This window comes from Falco punctatus, assembly GCF_963210335.1.
Source record: "Falco punctatus genome assembly, chromosome: 8".
Lineage (NCBI taxonomy): Eukaryota > Metazoa > Chordata > Aves > Falconiformes > Falconidae > Falco > Falco punctatus.
Window position 1 is genome coordinate 34,695,602 of NC_137588.1, and position 12,566 is coordinate 34,708,167.

A 12,566-nucleotide genomic window follows, 5' to 3' on the forward strand; every position below is an offset into this window, starting at 1 on the left:
TAATGGACGTTTTAAGTAACAGCTTCTTATGAAAAAGTAAGGTACTAGCACACATTGTTACTTTTCAGTATTGCTTTGAAAAACAGAAATGAGAATTGCCATCAAGTGAGACACAGCTGCAAGATGGGGAAAGAGTGACATCTTTGCCAGTTCTTAAAATAAAAAATAATCTAAAATAGCAGCAAAAATAAAAACAGCTAATCATTGCATGAAGATATTTCTTAAAGCAAAATAATTCATTACATATTTAAATACATTTGATCATTGATTCAAGGCAAATTAGTAGCGAATAAGCAACAGAGCAGCAGGGTGAATTGCCCTTTACTTCAAAAGAACCCAGTAACATCAACATTTGAAGATGTTCTTTTTCATACTTAATGAACAACTCTTTACATGCAGCAAGCCTCCTAGAAGGAAAAAAATTAAAGTCTTCAAGAACCGTTTCACTGAATGAGCTTTCATTTCACTGACAACTTGCAGCTACAAGAATAAAAGGTAGCTTTAACTCTCAACCTGTAGAAATTTATTTTGTGATAAATCTTCAAAAACATAAAAGAAGATACACAAGCATCTTCTTGTACGGCAGTTGCAAATAGCACAAAAAAGTTGCGCTTTCAGGTTGCATTGCTGTACGTTACTTTACAAAGTAAGTAGCTCCTTTTTGCCTCTTAGCTGTAGAAATGCAACATGAAATACTCTTAAAAAATCTCCCAGCTGCCTCTGGACTGAGGCCATATTTCCAGGTTTGGATACAGGAAGCAAAAGTATTAGCATCTATCTAGAAACATACTACTGTTCTAGAGAGGAAAACGGTATGCAAAAAGAGTATCTAAATATATACTATAGGAATACTACAATGTACCACACTGTTACCACAAAAGCTGAACAACAACAACATCACTTGCTCTGTTACCCAGGTTGTTTTTGCAGTTTTGTCTCAAACTATGAGGCAGCACTGGCTACCAGTGTCAGCAGACAGCAACAGAGCCAGAGCCCTCCTGCAGATCAGCAGGACTTTACCATCCTCAGCTCTGAAATCCAGCTTCAGGACTGCCAGGAGACAGCGTGCAAGGCCACAGATTTACACCACAGCAGCAGGCTCCGAAGACTGCAAATTATTGGCTGGCTCAGGCTGCCAAATTCGTTATTTACATGTGCCATTTCTACGGTGCTTTTTTAATTGGCCATTTACAGTCAATATATGTATGCACATTTTTAGGTTTTGTTCACAGTTGTCATGGACAGTTAAAAATTAAAGTATTGGGGATTTGGCATTCTGGGTTAAGTGCAATAGGTCATAAATATGCCTGAGTGATCAATATACTTTTAACAGCTCCTGGAATTTCAGGTCCAAAGGATTCTGCACTAGGTACTGTTTTCATTTCCCTAGATCAGGGAAGCATTGGACACCATTACATGGGTTGGATGCTTCTGCTTAGAAACTGACGCTCAAAAGGCTGCACTGCCTTTAAATGAAAAAAAAAAATGTTAAATTAAGGCAATTTGAAGTCAAACAAATGACATTGATTTCAAGGAACATTTGAGCACATACTCTGCCTTGAGTCAAAGTGTTCTACTTATATTCAAATAAACACTCTTAAACTGAATGAAGCACAAGTTCAAATGACTTACTGACCTGGAGCTTAACCGGCCACAAAACTTGTCAGCCAAAACAGCCAGAAAGCATGTCCTTAGGGATTTATGCATTCAAATCATGGCAAGCTTTACATCTTTATAGGACACTTACTGGCTTCTGAACACTGCTACATAGAAAGCCTACGGCAACCTTCTTAGCAAAGCACTGTGCTGCTTGTAACTTCCTAAGATACAGAGCACTAGTACAGAACGATTTCATTTTAATTTTGTGCTCTCCAGTTTTTTTGTACCATTCTTCTGCAGATTGTATTTCTTTTTGGTGGCTTATTCCCTATATCCTTCAGTAACCCGATTCACACATTTTTTTAACCCTTTGGCGATTTCCCCATATTTACCTATGCTAGAGAGTAATTAAAAAAAAAAAAAAACACACACACCCATAAACCAAAAAAAAAAAATCAGACACATCACTGCAGTTGTATAGGTTCTTCTTCATTTACAAACATTTAAAGGCTGTTTTTAAATGTTCTGATGGATTTCCTCAGCCATTTCAATGTTAATTTTACTACTTTCTTCAAAATATTAGTTCACTAGTCCCTATCAGCAATTATTTTGTTGATACTGGATCTCTTCCTCAACTTCATCCCTCAATGCATAGATGCAATTTTGAGCAGCCTACGCAGGGTTGGTTTTCTTCAGAGCAGTAACAAGCTTAGTGAAACATCTAGAATTACAATAAGGATTTCATAAAAATTTTGAAGTTTGAAAACACTAATGATTCCTAGTTTAAGGTAGCCTCTGCTACATGGCACCAGTTTTCCAAAGGCAAGCTTACAGCTCCTGTAACCTTTCTCTTGACCAAAATGTTGCTCACAATAGGCACCAGCAGAACACACAATTAGAGCTGGTACAGCCCAGGTAGATATGACAATTCCTGTGCAAACATTCTCTAAAGAATGTATTGCATTTTCAGGTATGTTACATTGCAGAGTCTTGCAGACTGATGTTGTGACCCAACCATACTGGTTGACTGATACGACTAGAAACCTTTTTCTTTTAGTACTGTCCGTTTTTCCTATCTGTCATGGAACCTATTGGCATTATGTGGACTTGCCATATTCCCCTAAAATGAAGCCCACCTGAAAGACTTTTGTGCCACTAACGTGAACTCAAGCTGATTCAGCCACAGCAGTGAAGTTTGGAACCTTGCACCATTAGAAGTTAATTTTGTTCAAGGCTGAAAAGAATCTGTTCTAGTCTAGTAAACAGAAACATAATTGCAGCCAAAGTTTACTTTTCATTTGGGAAGAACTATGCAGTCATGAAAATATTCCATACAAACTATAATTAGCTGATATTGTGTAAGCCAAGCTATTCATGGAATAATTCAGCAAAACCCACAGATGTTATTTGAGCCTTATGTTTACTTATTACATTGCTTAATTAGCCACAAGGTATCAAGTCTAACCTTGGTTCACAGTTTTCTACCGCCTAACAATTCTTTGCAGCCGAAAAAAACTTACCAATGCATTTCCAGTTAATTTAAAAAAAAAAAAAAAAACAAACCACAAAATCCCTAACTGTAATCCATCCATCCAATATTAATAAGACTACCACTGGAACACTGTTCACCAGAGCAGCCATCCTGTATTTTAATAAGTTTAAGAATTTCAAACAACTTTATTCTCGTAAATATTTATATGTTAAGTGAAAGTGGAAATAGAATTTTTTCTGGTAAGATGGATTTAATTACCATGATAAAGATGCAGCACATACGCGAATCATTCACTTACAAACTCAATAAGAGCCAAACATTCTAAACAAACAATGAATCTAAGTCATGAATTAAGTCAAGACAGTTTGGCCTATTGTTGGAGACACATTAAAATGTATCTTACCTGTGTGTATTATAGTCATAGTAACTCACTTCATATACCTTTAAATATAAGTTTTGCTGTATTCATAGCTAATAGAATGCGCATACCATCGTTGATTAGAGTACAGAAAAATGGATGGAAATCAAAATAGTTTGTGTAGACAAGTTGAGAGGTTGAATTCGTATCCAATCTGCTGAAAAATAATTTCCATTTGAATCTAAACTCCAATTCACAATGCAGAAACTATGGCTATTTATTACACTGTTGTGTCATTTGTCACTTTTATAGAATCCACCACATTTTCCAGACTATAAAATGCCTAAAAATTATGCAGCAGTGATGTATGTTATCATTATTTTTCTTTGCCAATGTTTGGACTACATTCAGCAGCACAAAACAGGGCTGATTTATAAACTGAATAAATAACAACATCCTTCAACAGTGTGTGTCTATGGAAGCTTCATTTACTTCCTGATTCTAAACATTATAATAAAAACAAATTTTTGATCAAATTAAATTCTGAACATCTCATTGCACTGGACTGGTGGAAGTAACTGCAGAGATTGCTGAAAGAGCACAACTTTCCAGCAAGCAGTTCAACAGGAATGTACTGCTGCCAGAAACTGGCAACCAAATTTTATTGGCAAACGGGTTCTCATTCAGAAGGTAAATCAGCCACCATTAAAAGTCTGTATACTAGGTTCTGAATCTCAGAGTTTCTAAAGAAATTAATCTTAAAGAAACCTATCCTTTACTAGTAAATATACAGTTCAGTCGCTAATTAAAGACTGGGTATTTCTTACCTTCAAAACTACTGTGGTGGTTCAGTAATTTCAAACTTGTGAGCCCTTTTTCACTACATAATTATCCCAGAGGGTCACTTTCAGGGGGAAAAAAACCTTAGATTGTAGTAAGAGTGAAACCAACGAGGCTCCAGACAAATAATAGTTTATTAGGAAAAACTGTGTTACCTAAGGACTTTAACAGAAGTAGCCCTGCCAAATCGCCATAGATGTTTACAACTCCACAGAAAAGGTACTGTAATATATTTAACAGCACACATACTCCCCCTGAAAAAGTTGAAACAAAGATAATAAATACCTAGCATATATTCACTGGCCTCACTGCAAGCTAATATTGCTCGATTTGGGGTATGTTTCGGGGGAAAGGGGGGGGTGGGAGGTTGTAGGAATTCAGCAAGTTACTCCTACAAACTCCACATCACACCTCTGTGTCTAGGAAGCACTGTGTGATGCTCAAGACTGGGATGCATCTACTTTCAGGCATCCATAAATGATGCAGCATGGACCACTGCAAACATTAGACTGTTCTCCTTGAAAGCAAATTGAACTGTTTCTCGTGGTTTTATTTGAAATAGCACATTGCACATCAAGATTGAAAGTAAAGTATCAGCAAAAAGTAAAAATACCTAAAGCTCAGAAAGGAACCATTCTGGCACCAAAAATAATTTTCTTGCCTTTACACACTAACAAGGATAATTACCAAATCACCAAATTGAGAAAGGAAGAAGAAAGTGTCCCCACACAGATGAAGGTGATAAACCCTGCCAATGCACACCCAACAGCAGTGGGTACCAAGAAAGGCAAGATCAGCCTACAATTCTCTGGAGACATCACACACTAGACAGAATTTCCAGCATCTTTGAATAAAAACGTTTAAACAAGTTCAGAAAGGCACTCCAGAGGAAACATATGTTGTTCTTGGCTATAATGGCTTCTCTGATAATTAACTTTCAGAAGGACTAAATGCATATCATTAAATATTACATGCATCTTCAAACAGTTGCTTCTAAATACATTTTTGTACATCAAGGTAAGGAGGAATTCAAATTAATTGCAGCACTTTAAAGCTCATTTCTCCAACTCGATACTTGTTCAGCATTTCCATTTAAATGACCGTGCCCTTGTTTTCCCCTTCTGCTTTCTAGTTGATGTGAAGTTTTTCAGATATTATTAGGATATCTGAAGTAGGTTTCCAGTGAGCAACCTGCATCTTCCCGAATGTGCCACAGGGCAGGGGGGGAAAAGGGCAAAATCTGAGCCATGTAGAAGAGACACACACAATGATGTCACCCTGTGGGACACCACTTGCCAGAACCAACAGGAAGGTATTAGGAAGGAACTGAGAAAATACGGGGGAAAAGATAAATAGGGAGTAGAAAGATTAAATGAGGAAATATAGGTAGAAGTAGAAGAAAAGAAGGGGGTACAAGTGGGACTCTCCATGGGACAAAGATTACCCAAAGAACAAAAAAAAGCAAAAGCACCATCATCTCTCCTGAAAGAATTACACAGGGCCATACCAGCAAGAAATTAGAAAGGCAAAGCCAGGAAACAGCACCTTCAGGTTTGGGATGCACTACATGAATCAGCTTCGCAATGTAGTACAGTTGTCCAGTATTTCATTATTTTGACTAAGCTCCCTCAACATCTCATTTTAAAATCAAGACAAAAATGCCCAGATACTTTTTTTTTCTTTGTCAGGATTTCTCACAGCAATAAACTTCATTCATTCTCTATAATTGCTGGTCTATTCCTGGGAAGACTACAAATCCCACAGCCCAAAGACTACTCAGAAATATTTGCCATCAGGAATGCTATTTTATGATTCCAGTCACCAGAAATCTGTCATTTTCACCTACTGCATCTCCCCATGAATACAGTGTGCTGATAGCACCAAGAGATTTTAGCTGCAGTCAAAGCTATAATTTCTATACATAAGATTTCACCTGAAAGTGATCTGTGACAACTACAGGAAGGAGATGAGTAACTGACTTTGGAGATGAAAAAAAAAAAAAGTGTATGAGGACAGCTGATTAAGAGCTACCAAGATATAACCAGCAGGAGCAAAAAACATATAGTCAGGAAAGACATTTAAAAAAGGCAAAAAGGCTTTGAAAAACAGAAAAGAAACTTTGACGCATGCTTCATGAGCTTAGGTTATGGATACAGAGCCTTATTTATTGCCACTGAAGTACAAATCTAACTAGATGTTAAAGGGAAAGGCCTAACATGCTACGCAAGACTATTGCCATAGTATTACATACACATGGAAGACTGGAAATATTTCTATCATTCACAAATAAAGGTATACTTTTAACTCAAGAAAGCACTGGCTGTCTGACCCAAAATCCAGCAATATAATTGGAAAGAAAAGACTCGTCATGACAGCAACAGCCATCGCATCAAATGTCAAAGGCAATACCTATATTCATAGTTTTGCAATGACAGAGCCCACTGCTGGCACACATGGAAATTTTCCTTCTCTAATTGTCTGATGCTCTCACAATTAGAGAGCTGCAAGTATTCAGGTTGTCTCAATCGAACCACATCCACAAAAGAAAAGCATGAATATTTAGGAATATGCCCCTCACTACCTCACCTTCCAGGAGTGCCAAGAATAATTCCCAGTCTGATCTGAGATTTCTACGACCTTCAAGTACTCTGCTGAGCCCTGAAAAAGTTAATCTTTGCTCTCTAATCTTCAAAAAAGACAAAAGTGATAGTAATTTTGACACCACATATGAACACAGCTTAAAAGCATTTTACAATGTAGCAGAATGAATCTGCTAAAGAAATCAAACAGCTGGGTGTTTTTTATCCGCTCAAATACTGAGACAAACCTGTTGTCCTCTCAATTGTAGGTAAAACAATGACTCTTCAAAACAGTTACATGAAATGTCTTCAGGTTTTTTTCCCTTTCCAAGTTATTTTTACCTCTACATGACCAGACAGGCTCTCCAACAGGTTGGGACATTCCAACAGCCTTTCAAGGAAGGTGCGTTAGCAACCGCCCTGCAATTTTTCCCCCCTCTGGGTAGTTCAGCTTATGGCATAACTTCTGTCACAGGATACGAAATGTGCATATATTATTTAACTTAGAACAGTAACTTCTGGATTTTTTTTTTGCCTCCACTGGCAGTATGTTTCATAATTTAACTGATATAAATCAAGTAGAGAACAACAACAAAAAAATCCACCTGGAATATGACAAATACATGAGACAAAGTAAGAGACAGGTGAGGACCACTAATAACCAAATGGACCTTTGCATCTCTTTGCACCTTTACTACAAAAGTGAAACGTTAAGTTTGAAGTAATTTCCAAAGCAAGCTACTGGTGCCTACTTTTCCACATTTGCTCTGAGCCTCACAGCTACTGCCCAGCACATTCTTTTCATTCTACAATTAAATAAGTGATCTCTTCATGAGCTAGAGACTATTCAACTATAAAAGGATTAAAAGCCAGGAATCTGTAAGATCAGTACAGCAAAACAGCTCTTTGCATCGAAGGCTTCAGGAGCAGTTAAAGACCTTGCACTACACCGAGCTTCGTTACATAGTAAGAAACACTTCCATTATCTTAGATATTACAGTATGATGTTGTTTATGGTAAAAGCTAAAAAGCAGCTGCTATAACCTAGTGTTTTCACTTGCCATAGAAATGCTTCAGGCAAATCAGAAGACAGTAAAACATAACTCAAACCAGACTTCATCCTAAGAGGAGGTAAAAGCAGAGGGGCTGCACCTAACTCTGTAATCTCTCCTGGTCCCTCTATTTTAAGCATAGATTCTCTGATGATAACAAACAACCTACAGAAAGATGCACTCTCCTTTGGTACTTTGTGCAGTATTGTGTGAGCATGACATCAGAACAGTACTGTGAAATGTGCTCAGGGAAAAAAGCCTCCACAGTGCATGCTAAAGGTAGGTTTCCTCCTATAAAATATTATAAAAATGATGTGCACATGAAGCTCCCTTAGCTCCAGCCTTCTTTTTTCTACCATAGTATCTACAAGTCTCCGTGAACTTCCAGGAGGGTATTCGAAAACCTGGATCAAGTCTGCAAAAAGCTTGATCTACAGCCAATGGGAAAAGATGGGTTCCACCAGCACTTTGAAATAAGAGCCTCATTTCATTCCTAAAAACTGCTTTTTGGAGGAGCATGTCTTACCCCCTGAGGGCAGTGGCCATGTCCCACACTGTGGAGCTCACCAGGTCCACGGCATAGCCAGCGGCATCAGCCTTTCACCATAGGAAAGAACTCTGCCACTGCTGCCAAGAAACATCTCTCCCCTCTCTTTCTCCCACTCCAGCAGAAATCTGGTCTTTTTTGACAGATCAGTCTCCTGCCAAACCATGCCCTGGTTTTACTGGATGGCCACAGGCACCCTCCCTTCTCTGGGAGGGGTATGGGGTTTTTCTGGGCTATGTCAGAGTAAAATGCCAGTGTAACTGCAGCTAAACATTTCTTACCATCTCCTTTCATCATCATAGGCACTGACTTCCAGCAACATCCAGAGCCAAGACACATTTAATGTACTCTATTATGATGTCACGTTATATACCCATTTTATAACAAAACCAGAGTTGAATTCCAAAAGACAAAAGACTGAAGCTGTTGTCTTTATACTCATAAAAATATCATTAAATATGAAAGCCACATGCAGAAAAAGGAAAAGATGCTGATTTTCTTTATTGAAGTGGTGCCAATGCTTTCAGAGCTGAGAAAAATCTGAGTTTTGCGCAGAAAATGTCCTCTCCATAATCTATTACTCACTTGAGTTCCAATCATATGCCTTCCAGCAGACAGGAAAGCTGAATTGTACCGTGTTGCCACTGGAAGGCACAGTCAGTTTTCACAGCTTGGATTTTCTTCATTTCTTCATTTCAGAAACAGCCTTTCTTAAGAATGTGACTAAAAGATATATTCAGATTTGTTCCAACAGCAGAAGACATGAAAAAGTTATTCAATCATTTAAAAAAATCCCTAAATTCCATCCACACAAAGCTATGAAAACAATCCACTGCCAGAGCAGATTTTAGCTATTTCAAGTTGAAGTGCGAGTTCAGTTCAATATGAAGGGATTACCCACAAAACTCTTTAACATTGATTTTTTTTTTTTTTTACATGTCCTATAGGTGGTTAAAATCAAATACAGTGCTAACTACTTCCAGTAGTTTAGGAAGAAATTTTCTTAGTAAAAAAATAATATTCTTTTAATGAAATACCTACTCACTTTCCACTCTACAATTAATAGAAAATGTGGGGGTTTTACTTGAAATTTTAACACTGTAGGCTATAAATAGATCTGAATTCAATGGCAGAAGTGTTACTTGCTGCTATAAATTATTTTTATTTCAGTCATGTTTTAGCCACTTGTAAACCAAATTATTGCTTGATAAAGTGACTTGGTGCTTCTTTTAGTAAATTGCAGCCCCTTCATCATTACTTTTGCAGTGCAAGTCCTTTCCACACTGTGATACAGAGGAGGAAAAAATTTTTAAATGTTTGAATATGAAACAACAAAAATCAGCACACCCTCAGGAATCATTTTGAGTGAACTGGCTTTTTTACAAAAGGAAGCTACAAAATTAAACATATGCAGGCAATTTTTAATTGCGTTATCTTTGTGGTAGATCAGAAAGCCAGCACCAAACAAGCCCCACTGGGCACACAGAGGCCAGTACTGGCAGCAAAGGGGACAGGTGTTGCTGTTGCTTCCAAACCACGAGGTGCTGGAGTTCAGTCTAAAGTGAAATTACATTAAGTGGTACTGGTCTAACACCTGTAGCTGCTTTTTAGCCCTTTAACCACAAGAAGGCAAGGTCCTTACAGCTGAATGTTTCTGATGCTTGATACAGTTAATGCTTTATAAACAATAGTGCAGAAACCAAATCCAGCAGTTTCTTGGGGGTAATCCGGGGAGAGCAACCACCAGTGCCACTTCCTGACCCTGTCCCTTTTTTGCCCAGAGCCCTCACCCCAGGCTCAGATAGCCCAGCCGTGACTCAGGCACAGCTAAATGCCGCATTTCAGGACATCCCAGACACGGCCAGAAGCCAGGATGGTCTTTGCCAGGTGCTTTTCCAGCTGTTCTTGGGGCACACATGGGGGTGAAGGTTTTAAGGCCCATGACTGATCTTTGTCTAAAAGAGAGTCCATGCACCACAGAGATGATGGCAGAAGGCCCATGCCAGGCATTGATTTGTTGCAGCCATGGGGTTTGGAGGTGGAACTGGGGTGAGCTGGTCCAGTGGGCTCTGACATCAACCTCCAAAATGCAAGTACAGACCAGAGAACAGGTATGTCCGGGGTCTGGGTCTGCTTCTCATTCCTGTTCTGCTTTGAGGCAGGAGGATGATGACAAAAGTAAGGAAAGGCCCTGCATGGGGGAGGTTTTAAACGCACATGGAGCAGCCGCTGCAGTACACAAGTGCACAGGGGACGCTGGCAGGAGCTTCACACAGCCTTCTGATACATGTCACACCTGTGACTCTCTGGAGGCTTCCAGAAACCTTGCAATAAAGATGCAATAATGCTGTGTCTCAGACTCAAGTGATTTAATTCAGGAGCATAAAATGCAGCTGTTACATTTTATCACTTTATCAAATACCATTAAGATTTTTAAAAAACAGACATATGAAACATAGCTTTTATCCAGAAACCTGTCAGTACAAAATCTCCTTCCTACCTACTTAGTACTAACTGAAGAAGTACACTCTGCATTTAGAGATAACAGCTTCAAAAATGCTTTGATAAATGCCATTAAGAAAATAGTTGGTTTAGGAGCAATATAATCTAAACATGATTCAATCTAAGTGTGGTACTGTTGCTGGATTGCTAAGAAACTTGATAGCTAAAGTACTATGTTTATAATATTTCAGAAGAAAGTATTACAAGTGATCTTATAAGTAGAATAACCAATTGATATAAAACTGAAAAGCTGAAGAAAAAATGTTAATGTAATAGGTTATCAGTTGGGGGTCTCCCTGTGTAGCACAGAGCAAGTCATCTAGACTTGTATTTTCAAATATTTATCTAACTAAGTATGAACAGAGACAGACTGGCAGCCATCCACATTTTTTGACAACATCCAGATGAGTTAGGTACTTAACTTCCATTGCAGTCAGCAGGAGCCTAGAGGCTTAATGTATTCAGATGCTTTAGAAAATCATATTTGGTGCTTTACACATTTAGGTGCCTAAATATCTTTCAGTTTATGGCCTCCAGTTTTCAAGTGCCTCAGTCCTGTACTTCTCAAATGAGAATAACTGCATGTGCCTAATACACTGGGGAACTGGAAAAAGCAATAAAGACTGTGAGGTGTTTGGATATTGCACTAATGGTATACAAATACCATGGAGGAAGGATAGACTGAGGGCAAAAAAGTGACTGGATGTTAGCGTGTTATGAATAATACCACACCATGATTGTGCAAGTACCAGCAAGAGAGAAAGAAAAGTCCAGAAGGTAAATGCAGAAGTATTTAGCAACTTATTCAGAACAAAAGGCTGTCTACTTATTCATATGAAATCCACCCCAAAAAGGTAGAATTCTGCACCTAGTAGGTCACCTCCTGTCCCTTTTCATGAAAACACAGAGAAAATACACATACTTCAGTACCCTTCACACTGCGACAGATCTGTTGTTAATCCCTTCTCGTCTCTTCTATGAACTCAAGCTTATTGTCTTTTGCTTTGGCATCTGTGTAATTCTTTTCCAGCCTAGTAACAAGCTCTCCACCCCACTAACAGTAATAACTGTCAGGGCCACCTCACCCCACCTTCCCTCTTCCTCCCAGGGTACATAAAAGGCAACAAACAAAACTATAACAAAGAGTTGAATATGAATATCAGGAAAACCATCCTGACTAAAGATGAAGTTTAGTCACAAGGGTAGCAGATAAAACTCAATAAAATTTTCACTTAAGTGTTTAATATAGTCCACTTACTGGTATCGTGTTTAAAAAAAAGTATATACTGAGAGTAGAAAAAAGAATTAAAAAATCACATCCCTTGCAAAAGTCTAGGACTGGGGGAAAAGGAAGAAACTAGTAATAAACATACAGTAGTGTGCTGGTTTTGGTGGGGATAGAGTTAATTTTCTTCCCAATAGCTAGTATGGGGCTCTATTTTGGATTTGTGCTCGAAACAGTGTTAATTTAGGGATACTTTCATTACTGCTGAGCAGCACTTACACAAAGCCAAAGCCTTTTCTTCTCACTCCACCAGCGAGGAGGCTAAGAGTGCACAGGGAGCTGCGAGGGGACACAGCTGGGACAGCTGACCCC

General features: G+C 38.5%; 1 protein-coding gene and 1 long non-coding RNA gene across 2 annotated transcripts in view; one reads left to right on the forward strand and one right to left on the reverse strand.

Moving 5' to 3' along the window:
- The window catches only part of LOC308068491, a 75,772-nt gene extending 64,915 nt beyond the window's left edge, over positions 1-10,857 (forward strand). Inside the window, exon 2 of the long non-coding RNA XR_013929980.1 lies at positions 2,005-10,857. This is a non-coding gene — a long non-coding RNA (uncharacterized lncRNA). The remainder of the gene's footprint in view (positions 1-2,004) is intronic.
- DPP10 (dipeptidyl peptidase like 10) overlaps positions 1-12,566 on the reverse strand; it is a 567,120-nt gene that overhangs the window by 496,222 nt on the left and 58,332 nt on the right. The window lies entirely within an intron of this gene.